Source organism: Hemitrygon akajei, chromosome 19 (assembly GCF_048418815.1).
Source record: "Hemitrygon akajei chromosome 19, sHemAka1.3, whole genome shotgun sequence".
Taxonomy (NCBI): domain Eukaryota; kingdom Metazoa; phylum Chordata; class Chondrichthyes; order Myliobatiformes; family Dasyatidae; genus Hemitrygon; species Hemitrygon akajei.
In genome coordinates this window covers 31,668,627-31,681,176 of record NC_133142.1, presented here as the reverse complement: position 1 = coordinate 31,681,176, position 12,550 = coordinate 31,668,627, and the positions used below count along the sequence as shown (strand labels likewise).

At 39.8% G+C, this 12,550-nt stretch overlaps 1 long non-coding RNA gene across 1 annotated transcript; it reads left to right on the top strand.

Moving 5' to 3' along the window:
• Positions 1 to 7,989: 7,989 nt before the first annotated feature.
• On the top strand, positions 7,990 to 11,486 carry LOC140742110 (uncharacterized). The gene is made up of 3 exons (XR_012102218.1): positions 7,990 to 8,057; positions 8,183 to 8,270; positions 8,733 to 11,486. It is a non-coding gene; the product is annotated as an uncharacterized lncRNA (long non-coding RNA).
• The last annotated feature ends 1,064 nt before the right edge of the window (positions 11,487 to 12,550 follow it).

Sequence of the window (12,550 nt, the reverse complement as noted above, 5' to 3'; positions counted from 1 at the left end):
CTGATAGCTTGGGGGAAGAAACTGTTACATAGTCTGGTCCTGAGAGCCCGAATGCTTTGGAGCCTTTTTCCAGATGGCAAGAGGGAGAAGAGATTGTATGAGGGGTGCATGGGATCCTTCATAATGCTGTTTCCTTTGTGGATGCGGCGTGTAGTGTAAGTGTCTGTGATGGCAGGAAGAGAGACCCGATGATCTTCTCAGCTGACCTCACTATCCGCTGCAGGATCTTGCGATCTGAGGCAGTGCAATTTCTGAACCAGGCAGTGATGCAGCTGCTCAGGATGCTCTCAATACAACCCCTGTAGAATGTGATGAGGATGGGGGGTGGGAGATGGACTTTCCTCAGCCTTCGCAGAAAGTAGAGACGCTGCTAGGCTTTCTTTGCTATGGAGCTGGTGTTGAGGGACCAGGTGAAATTCTCCGTCAGGCGAACACCAAGAAATTTGATGCTCTTTACGATCTCTACCGAGGAACCGTCGATGTTCAGCAGGGAGTGGTTGCTCCGTGCCCTCCTGAAATGAACAACCATCTCTTTTGTTTATCTTTGAAGGTTTAATGCATTGTGAAATTCATTTAGGAATTACACCCAATACATCAATTAAACAAAAGAGCTAAAATGTGGGTTAAATGAATATTATGTTCCCTAATGTATTTCTAGCCCTCAATCTTTAAACTGTTTTTCAAAGCCAATTCAAATTATAACTGGAATTGTTTTTTTTATTGTCACGTTTACTGAAGGAAAGTGAAAAGCTTGTCTTGTTGACACAGATCATTTCATTACACAGTGCACTGAGGTAGTACAAGGTAAAACAGTAATAAAGCAGAGTAAAGTACAAAGCTACAGAGAAACTGCAGAGTAGGTAGGCAATAATGTGGTAGATTGGCAATAAGGCAATATGAGGTAGATTGTGAGGTCAAGAGTCTATCTTATCATACTAGGGAAACATTTAATAATCTTATAACAGCCGATAGAAACTATCGTTAAACCTCATGGTGCATGCATTCAGGTATTTGTATCTTCCACCCGATGGGGAGGAGAGAAGAGAGAATTTCTGGCGTGGGTAGGGTCATTGATTGTGCTGGCTGCTTTACTGAGGCAGCAAGAAGAATATTCAGAGTCCATGGAGGGAAGGGTGGTTTCCATGATGTGCTGAGCTGCGTCCACAACTTTCTGCAGTTTCTTTCAGTCACAGACAGAGCAACTACCATACCAAGGTGCGATGGACCGCAATAGGATGCTTTTTATTGTGCATTGATAAAATTGGTAAGGGGTGATGGGAAAATGCCAAATCTCTTTAGCCCCCTGGAATTAGAGGTGCTCGTGGACTTTCCTAGTCATGGTATCTACATGGTTGGACCAGGACAGGCTATCGGTGATGTTCACTCCCAGGAACATGAAGCTCTCAACCCTCTCAACCTCAGCACTGTTGATGAAAGCAGGAACATGTACACTGCCCTCTTTCCTGACATCAACGACCAGCTCTTTTGTTTTGTTGACATTGAGAAAAAGGTTGTTTTCACGACATCATGTTACTATGCTCTCTATCTACTGCCTGGACTACAACTCATCATTATTTGAGTGGTAACAGCTGTAAACTTATAGATGGAGTTAGAGCAGAATTTGGCCACATAGTCTTGAGAGTGCAGGGAATGGAGTAAGGGATTGAGGGCACAACCTTGTGGAGCCCAGTACTGAGAACAATTGAGGTAGAGATGTTGCTGCCTATCCTTACTGATTACGGTCTATTGGTCAGGAGGTTGAGGATCCAGCTGCAGAGGGTGATGTACCCAGGTCTGAGAGTCTGGTGATGAGTTTCCTTGGAATTACAGTATTGAAGACCGAGCTGTATTCAATAAACAATAGCCTAAAGTCCAAGTGCTCCAGAGATGAGTTAATGGGCAGGGAGATGGCATTTACCGTCAATTGTTTTATTTTGTTGAAAATCCTTCAAATTTTTCTCTGCTTGCTGTGTACTTATTGAAAATTCCCTGAATTATGCCAGATTCATAACTCCATTTATGTTAGATTTATGTGTGATTTTTTTCATAACTAAAAGCCAAATATTTTGCATATCATCTATTTATACCAGCTAGTAAAAGGTACTAGTTCAGTAATTTTATTGTAGTTTTATTTGATAATTACCAATGACAAATGAATATTAAAGAGTGCTAGTCCAATCGTAATTTTAACCAAAATAATGACCATTTTCAATAAAGCAGACAAATCTGATTATAATAATTCCAGAGGGTTTTCCTGCTGTCTGCCACATTGCTAGGGTCCCCCTCAACCAACTCTCCCCATTGACTGTGAGACACCACTCTGAACCACAGTGTATATTACATCCTTCTACATGTATAATGAGCACGATCTTCACCACTTCTGAAATTGGCAGGAAATTCTCTATGCCTCACAAAAGCCATGGATTTTATGAAATGTGAGGATAGATGGAGCATCCCTTTTAAATCTGGCTACCAACAGAGGTTTGACCATTTTTACATCTACGACATCATGTCATTCAAATTGTAATCTTAACCAATGGTTCCACAACAGACCCAACCACACTGTGCTCAGGTGTCAAGCAACAATGTATCTTTCCCACTGCTTTCCTTGTTGCAATGAAACTTTCAGAAAGCTTCCTGCTGGAATTGAACTAATCTATATGACAAATGGAAACTGTTGATCAATGGTCTGCCATCTCTTCTTCGGAACCTAAGTTCAGGTAACAACCTGCAGCTTCAGAGTCAGAATCAGAATCAGGTTTGATATCAATGGCATATGCTGTGAAATTTGTTAACTTAGCGGCAGCAGTACATAATAACATAGAAAGAAAAGTAAATTAACTACAGTAATCATATGTATGAATATTAAATAGTTAAATTAAAAATAGTGCAAAAACAGAAATAATAAAAAGGTGCAGTAGTGTTTATGGGTTCAATATGCAGTTAGGAATCAGATGACAGAGTGGAAGAAGCTGTTCCTGATTTGCTGAGTGTGTGCCTTCAGGCTTGTGTACCTCTTTCCTGGCGGTATCAATGAGAATAGAGCATTTCCTGGGTGATGGGGGTCCTTAATAATGGACACTGCCTTTCTGAGGCACTGCTCCTGGAAGATGTCTTGAATACTACCGAGGCCAACACGCAATATGGAGCTGACTAATTTTACAACTGTAGCTTTGTTGATCCTGTGCACCTCCTCATCCCCCCTCCCCCATACCAGACAGTGATGCAGCATGTCAGAATGCTTTCCACGGTACATTTGTAAGTTTTCAAGTGTTTTAGGTGACAAACCAAATTCCTCAACCTCCTAAAGAACTGTAGCCACTGCATAACCTTCTTTATGGCTGCATCGATACGTTGGGGCCAGGTTAGATCTGCAGAGATCTCGACACCCAGGAGAGTGAAATTGCTCACTGTCTGCGTTTCTGATCGGTTTGTGTTTCCTCGTCCTATCCTTTCTGAAGTCCACAATTAGTTCTTTGGTCTTACTGACGGTGAGTGTAAAGTTGTTGCTGTGACACCACTCTACTAGCTGGTATATCTTGCTCCTGATGCCCTCGCCTTTCCATCTGAGATTCTGCCAACAATGTTTGTATCATCAGAAAATTTATAGATGTCATTTGAGCAAAGCCTAGCCACACAGTCAAGTGTATAGAGTATAGCAGTGGGCTATATAGCTATTATAGCTAGTGGGAGATATTATTACCAATCCACACAGATTGTGGTCTTCCAGTTAGGAAGTCGAGGATCCAATTGCAGAAGGACGTATAGAGGCCCAGGTTCTGTAGCTTATCAATCAGGACTGTGGGAATGGTGGTGTTAAACACTGAGCTATAGTCAAAGAACAGCATCCTGACACAGATGTTTGTGTTGTCCAGGGGATCTAAGGCCATGTGAAGAGCTTGCAGATAATGTTCACTGAAGTAAGTATATGAGAGCAATCAGTGTACATCTAACACCCACAAAAGAAAATTCCTCCATAAACCAGTCATTGCTGAACAAAACACTGACAATAAATATGCACAGACGACCCTGGGAAACTTGCTTGACTTGCCATATTCAGGAAGCTACCCCTCAATGGAGAGAGATATAGATGTTGGCAGTCATCATTGACTTCAGGTTGTGGCTGCCAAAGGCAAGGAGTGAAGATGAACTCCTCAATCCTGGCAGAACAGGTCACAAAGCACTGAGCGACAGATTCCCCTATTTTCCTACACTCTCTCATTCAGCACCTCAAAATACTAGAGTGAAACAACCAAAGATTGATCAGCAAAATGCGCCAGAATCACTGGGAAGTTAAATAAGTCAATGCCATGGTCCTTTCCCAGGCTAACATTCTCTGTGTCTCAGAATTTTATCCATCTCAATGAAACCTCTCTTCTGTTCCAAGGAAAACAATTTCAGGCTTCTACATACTTCATTCTACCTAAAAATCTTCCCAGTGTGAACCCAGTTAACCTCTATCCTTCATATTGCACTCAATCCCAGGGATTAGGGTTGTAGAAGTGAATATGAAACCTCATTCTCTTCGGCTGTCAAATGCATTTAAGTGTTTCCAGATTTCAGCAGTTGGTATACGGTTGTTTAGTCAGCAGTCAGTGAGAATAAGGGAAGCAGTGCTACAAGAAACAGCAGTCGCTGGAGAAGAATCAGCTCTTGCAAATCTCAATCAATCATTTCTGCTTTGAGTAGATGTTTGAAAATCCTGGTGCAGCAACAGTCTCCTCCAACTGTGGATGAATATGTGAAAAAAATGGGCTCCTACAGGAGACTGAGAAATTGATAGGTAAGAGCTACAAGGAGGTGGTCATCCCTAGGGTGCAGGGGGCAGGTGCTTGGGTAACTGTCAGGAGAAGGAAGGGGGGCAGCCAAAGAACCCCTGTGGCTGTTCCCCTCAATAATAATTATACCACTTCGGATACAGGTGAGGGGGCCGGGTCTTTGGTACTGAGGAGAAGAGGACTGCAGTGTTGATAGGGGATTCCAAAGTCAGAGGAATACAAACGAGATTCTGCAGACATGATAGGGACACTGGGATGGTGCAGTATATTGCCTCCTAGGTGCCAGGGTCAGAGATATCTTGGATTGTGCCCACAACATTCTAAAGGGAGAAGGAGAACAGCCAGCAGTTCTGGTACATAATGGCAACACTTATATAGGTAGGAAATGGGAGGAGGTCCTGAAGAGAGATTTTAGGAATCTATGTAGAAAGTTAAAAAACTGGACCTCCAGGGTAGTAATCCTTGGATTGCTGCCTGTGCCGCGGACCAGTGAGGGCAAGAAAAGAATGATTTGGCAGACACTGAGGAATGGGATGTCTTGTGGGGAAGGTACAACCTGTACACCTGAACCCCAGAGGGACCAATGACATTGCGGGCAGGTTTGCTAGAGCTGTTTGGGAGGGCTTGGTGGGGTATGGGAACTGGAGTGAGAGTGCTGAGGATGAGGTAATTGGTTTACAAAAGGAAGTAGTATGTAGCGAGACTGCTAGCAAGGACAGGCTGATGATAGGGTGAAATTGTAGTCAATGTGATGAGTTGCAATGTAAAAGGTGGACAAAATCAAGAAGGGTGAATACAGACTGAAGGTATTACATTTGAATGCGTGCAGTATGTGGAATAAGGTGGATAAACTTGCAGTACAGTTACAGACTGGCATGTATGATGTTGTGAGCGTCACTGAATCATGGCTGAAAGAAGATTATAGCTGGGAGCTTAATGTATTGAAAGGACTGGCAGGTAGGCAGAGGGATTGGGATGACTCTGTTGGTGAAAAATGAAATCAAATCATTGGAAGGAGGTGACATAGGATCAGAAACTGTAGAATCATTGTGGATAGAACTAAGAAACTGCAATGGTAAAAATACCCTGACTGGAGTTATATACAAACAACTCCAAACAGTAGTAAAGATTAAAATGGGAGACAGAAAACACATGTCAAAAGGGCAATGTTATGATAGTCATAGTCATGGGAAAATCAGGCTTGTACTGCATCCCAAGAGGAGGGATTTGTAAAACCCTTTTAAATACCAACAGGAGGCAACTAAAAATGTCATAAAGAAGGAAAACATGGAAGACGAATGTTAGCTAGCCAATAACATTAAAGAGGATACCAAAAGTTTCTTCAGACATATAAAGTGTAAAAGAGAGGTGAGAGTGGATATCAGTCCACTGGAAATGATGCTGGAGAGGTAGTAATGGGGGCAATGGAGAAGGGATGAACTGAGTAAGTATTTTGCATCAGTCTTCACTGTGGAAGACACCAGTAGTACGTCAGAAGTTCAAAAATGTTGGGGGCAGAAGAGTGTGAAGTTGCCATTACTAGGGAATCTAGGTTGCTGGGAATCTGTCTGCAGGTAGTTAGGTCGCCTGAAACAGATAGTTCACACCCCAGGGCTCTGAAGTGATAGCTGAAGAGATTGAAGAGGCTTTAGTTACGATGCTGCACACATGAGGCTGCTTAGCAAGTTAAGAGCCCATGGTATTACAGGAAAGATACTAACGTGGATACAGCATTGTCTGATTGGCAGGAGGCAACAAGTGGGAATAAAGGGAACCATTTCTGATTGGCTGCTGGTGACCAGTGATGTTCCACAGGGTTCTGTGTTGAGACCGCTTCTTTTTACTTCACATGTCAATGATTTGGATGACGGGATTGATAGTTTTGTGGCGAAGTTTGCGGAAGACACAAAGATAGGTAGAGGATCAGGTAGTTTTGAGCAAGCAGAGAGGCTACAGATTAGGAGAATGGGCGAAGAAGTGGCTGATGGAATACAGTGTCATGAAGTATATGGTCATGCACTTTGGTAGAAGATATAAAAGCGTAGACTACTTCCTAAATAGAAAATTCAAATATCTGAGGTGCAAAGGGACTCAGAGTCCTTGCTCAGGATTCCCTAAAGGTTAATTTGTAGGTTGAGTTGGTGGTGAGGAAGGCAAATGCGATGTTAGCATTTATTTTGAGAGGACTAGAATATAAAAGCAAGAATGTAATGTTGAGGCTTTATAAAGCACTGGTGAGGCCTCACTTGGAGTATTGTGAGCAGCTTTGGGTTCTTTATCTAAGAACAGATGTGCTGACATTGGAGAGGGATCAAAAGAGGTTCACAAAAATGATTCTGGGATTGAAAGGCTTGTCATATAAGGAGCATTTATTGGTTCTGGGCCTGTACTTACTGCAGTTCAGAAGCATGGGGGAGTGGACCTTATTGAAATATATCAAATGTTGAAAGGCCTTTACAGTGGATGTGGTGATGATGTTTCCTATAGTGGGGGAGTCTAAGACCAGGGGATACAACCTCAAAATAGAAGCATATCCATTTAGAAAGGAGATGAGGAGCATTTGTTTTTTTTAGCCAGAGAATAGTGAATCTGTGTAATTCGTTGTCACAGGTGAATGTGGAGGCCAAGACACTGAGTATATTTACAGCAGAGGTTAATTGATTCTTGGTTAGACAGGACATGAAGGGATATGGGGAGAAGGCAGAGATTAGGGCTGAGAGGGAAATGGATCAGCCATGATGAAATGGCAGAGCAGACTTAATGGGCCAAATGGCCTAATTCTGCTCCCATATCTTATAGTCTTATGGTTTCAATTGCCTGTACTAGAGCAAGAAGCCATGAAGCCATTTGCCGGCACTTACCATGAAGAGATTCCTGCACCTGAGCCAAACATTCTTTCCTTAACGTAAGCAATAGTTAGCAATGGAAACCAATCTTTGGCGAAAAGTTCTGTGATCAATGGTAACATTAATAACTTCTATATGTGACCAAGTAACTCAGCAGAGTCCACGATCAAAGGGCAGACTTGCTTGATCTGGCTGTGTTACACACTGGGCAACGTTCTTAGCCCATGGTCTACTGGGACAGTACAGCCTTGACTTTTTTTAATCAAAACAAAATGTCAACAGTATGTTGGCTGGCACTCTATCTTTCCAAATTAAACCTCAAACAATTCAAATGCTGCTGTACTATTTTCCAATCTTCTAGCTGTCACTGTCTCATCTATTCTGTGAATTCAAGATCAACATGCAGTGATTTCTGTTTATACAGACACTCCAGGTAAGACCTTCAGTAAATTGCTGGCCAGAGTGAAATTCAAATGGCTGTGATTAGAAAAGAAAATGATTATGGTGAAATAATTACCAAACTTCAGTTGGCGATAAAGTAATTTGAATTTGTTACAGATTGAACTACAGATCTATAAAAACTCTGGGGAGAGTGATGCTGCAATTTCAAACTTCACAATGGAATCAAAATGAAATTGTAAACCTGGTGAGTCACAGAGATATATCTGAAAGGGTTTTAGATGGATGACTCCGGAATTAGTTGTGACTCACTAAACAAATGATATCTTTATTCCACATTACATACAATGATTTTGTGCTAAAAAGGTGAGCTGCTTCTTGGCAAGTTGCGTCCCGATAAAAATCTACAAACCCTAACTTAAGGAAAGCATTCTCATTTCAACATTAGACAACATGCAGATAATTTACACATTTTCCTACTTGGTAATGTTAAGGTAAAACTATACATGAGTATAAAAGACTGTAATGTTGATAGTAGCTCTAATGGATTAGCATCTATGGTCAAGACCTGCTTTAACTGTAGCTTAATGAAAATTTGCAAAAAATGTGAATAGCTTATTTAATCTCATTACTGTCTTGTTAAAGGTTATTAATCATGAACCACAATTCTACAGCTCAATAGCCTGAAACTAGACTATTTTCATTTCAGGGTGGATGTGCTGCTATGAAGTATCATGAACAGGAGGGTTTTGAGGCATGGAAAAGACAGAAGTGAGAATTGAACGAAAAACATATAAAGAGGAATATAAAATGGGTTCCTATAATTTTGGTTCCATTTATACTACAAAGTGCAAAATCATTAATCTTCCAAATGTTTTTGTCTTTTATATGCAATGAAATTCTAAGTGTCCATCCGGCACAGGCTTCAGTATTAATATCTGATTGTTAGGGCTGAATGTAATTAGTGATTACTGACTCTTAAAAAGTCTCTCTGGCAAAGACTGAACCTTACAACTCTTTGTTTTCAAACCATACTACTGTTCTTCCTGTGTTGGTTTTCCCTCAGGGAACTGTCTGATATCTCAGTATTCCTCCATTTATAAACTTGTGATCTACTCAGATTATCATCACGCCATTTGCAATGATGTCTTCAGCTGCTAAGGTTTTAAGCTCTGAAATTTCCTTGTAAGCATCTTCACCTTTCTTCATAGATTTACGTTTCCACGTGCTCCAAGCCAATTTCTGTCATCCTCCACTTCTCTTAGAATTCTCTGAAATATGTCTAAACCTCTGATTCTTGGCCCATGCCCATCCCCAGATTTAATTACTTTGCCATCGCTGAAGGAACTAATTAACATCAGCACGTCGGTTACTTTGTGAAGGCCATACACATTGGCTTATGGATTTTTGTAAAGTATACCTGGAATACTGTTCTTAAAGATTTCTCTAAGCCTGAAACACTTCTCCAACATTCTAATCGCCAATCAAATAATTGTGTAAAATGCTGCAGCTGTTGTTGGAAATGCAGAAGTCAGATTGTGCTGATCAAGTGTCTCAAACTACATTATTAAGGCATATATGTTAGACAGAACACTGCAGTGACTTTCTCAGTTTTCTATGACTTAGTAAATTTGCCCCATCACAAAATGTGCAGGCGTTACTATGGATAAACATCCAAAGCCCAACCTACAATAGCATTGTACTCACGTGGCCCCACATTGGAGCATCAGTCGAGGGTTTTTTGCATTCAAATTTCCAGAATCACACTTAAACCCACCCTGAGGTAAAATGGCTGCCTATTGAAGGTGATAGAGTTACTACAATCACAAGCCTGTGTGTCCTGGCTTTACCTTTCAGACAAAATCTTTCATCAGGACAAAATACTGATATACTAGAGAACAATTTCCTATGTATCACCAAAAATCACACCATCATCTAATTACCAAATACCACCTAGATTCATACTGTTTTGATGGCTGAAACAATCTCTCTTTCAGGTGCTGATCAACCCTCTTGTTTCTGCTTGTGATTTTCATCATTCGCATTTGTTTTTCTTTATCTTGTCTTTTTTGTCTCCTACAGTTGTCCCCAAATCACGCACTGTTTTCAATTTTTCTATGCAATTGGAAACAAATCAATTTAAATGCTTTTCAGAAGACTGTGAAACCAGAAACACACAATTCATTAATAAGTTGGGAGGAAATGTTTTGGGGCCTGTAACACCATGAAGTTAAAGTCATTGGAAATGCACATAAATAAAATATTTCATTATATTTGTTTATTGTTCTAAGCCCAAGTGTTCTACTAGAATATAAATCTTTTGACTGAGGATGACCAATCTATAGCTAGCAAACATTAAAATACTCCGGAAAACATGTCAATGCTGTTACCTGCACTAGTATTTCCAGTTTCAGACAAATACCCCAAGGTACAACTGTTCAATTTTACAAGAATCCTATTTGTTGAGTAATGCATTTCATGCTGTTGCATAGCAACATCACAAGTATAACTTAGCCTTCTGAACACATCTTGATATTTGGAGAAGGATATTCTTCATGATTATAAAATGCCTATTGATAAAGATCATACAAAATTTAATTTCACTCTTTTATATATTATTTTTATTCAATATTTGTAGAATGTAGGTTAATTTTGTATTTTCTATCTAAGAAGGCTACGATTTCTGGTTACTCTTAAAACTGAAAGCAGCCATGTAGTGATGATTTGCTTTTATTTTACATTTTTTGTTCATTTGTTATATCCAATTCCACTTGACATTTTTTTCTGAACGTATTTCTGAGACAATTATCTGAACATAATTTGTATAACTTTTGTCTCTACATACTTCTTCCCATTTGTCTCCTATTATAAAAGATTTAAGAACATATAAAACATGAAATACGCTATTAAAAATCAGTTAAGATGCTTTTTGAGACATGTTGGAGTCTTCTCTTGTTACCAAGAACACAGACAAACGTATTTCATTTCACCACCAATTTTACTCTGCATTGTTGCTGCGTTGTGTATGTTTTGTATCTCCATGAATATCTTTTGCAGAGTATAGCTAGGAGATTGAGAAGGCAAATAAAATTGTATGTGATGGTACTATGTTGCTAAGCTATGTAATAAACCTGAATGATCATTGAAGAATGTAAGAATCCTAAGAATGTTAAGATCTTGGTAAACAATAAGTAGGAATGGAAATCTGTGTAGTTAGTTCTGAATGTCAACAGCTTAAGGATAGGATGTAAGTGAAGAATAAAAAGACCGCTGAAATGTATTTATGCACTTAAGGAGAAGCTTACTAGAACAGGTTGTGGTGATATCACGTACAATGATGTGCCAGTACGTGATTGGGCAGAGCACTGAGCATGTGCAGGATTGTTAAAGTGTTCCAGCACGTGGCTGGGTTAAGACGTGTTTGTTTATTACTGTAAATAAAAGTTCTCTAATTCTTCCAGAATATGATTCTTCATTGTTAATCCACGGTACGTTTAAACAGAAGTAACATAGCATGTTGTCAGGAAGTAAAATACAGGAGAATCGAAGATAATCGGGAAAAAAAGAAGAACAAAATTCGAACTGTAAATGGTAAAATGGAAGGTTTGCAACCCCCATCAAAACTTCAGCTGACTGGCAATGTAGCTGAGAATTGGAGGATATTCAAGCAACAGTTTGAACTGTACTTATCGGCGATCGATTATGAAGAAAAATTGGAAAAAACCAAAGCTGTGCTTCTGCTCCATGTATTCGGGAATGACACAGTAGAGGTACAGTATATAATAATTTTGTTTTTGAAGATGGAGATAATGTCAATTTAAAGTCAATAATGGACAGATTTGAAATATTTTGTATACCTAAGTGTAATTTAATGTATGAGCGATATAAGTTATAAGACACATATAAGACATGTGCGCAGAGAGCTGCTGAAACAATAGATCAGTATGTTACTGAGTTAAGAAAGCATACTAGAACATGCGAGTTTAGATTGCTCACAGACTCTCTCATTAAAGATAGACTTGTTTGTGGCATTTGAGATAATGCACTAAGAGAAAGGCTGTTGAGAGAGCAAGATTTAAATGTTGAAAGATCTTTGGTTCTTTGCAAAGCTTCTGAGACCATGACGTTGCAGGCTGAAGAGCTTTTTGTCGAAAACTGCAATGTAAACACTGTAAAAAAGAGTGAATACATCAAGAAGTATAATAATATGTCGACGAAACTGACTGAGAGCAAGACGGCATTGGAAAGAAAAAAGTCATGTGATCGCTGTGCACGGGAACATCGTCCAAATCAGTGTCCTGCATATGGCAAAATTTGCAATGGCTGTGGTAAGATTAATCATTTTTCATGCTGTGTGCTAGAAGATGAACATGAGGAATTTTATATAGATGTGCGTTGTGAAAATACACAAAGTATGAATGACTGGACTATTCTGTTGCAAGTGAATCAAAACAATATTCTGTTTAACCATATAACCATATAACCATATAACAATCACAGCACGGAAACAGGCCATTCCGGCCCTCC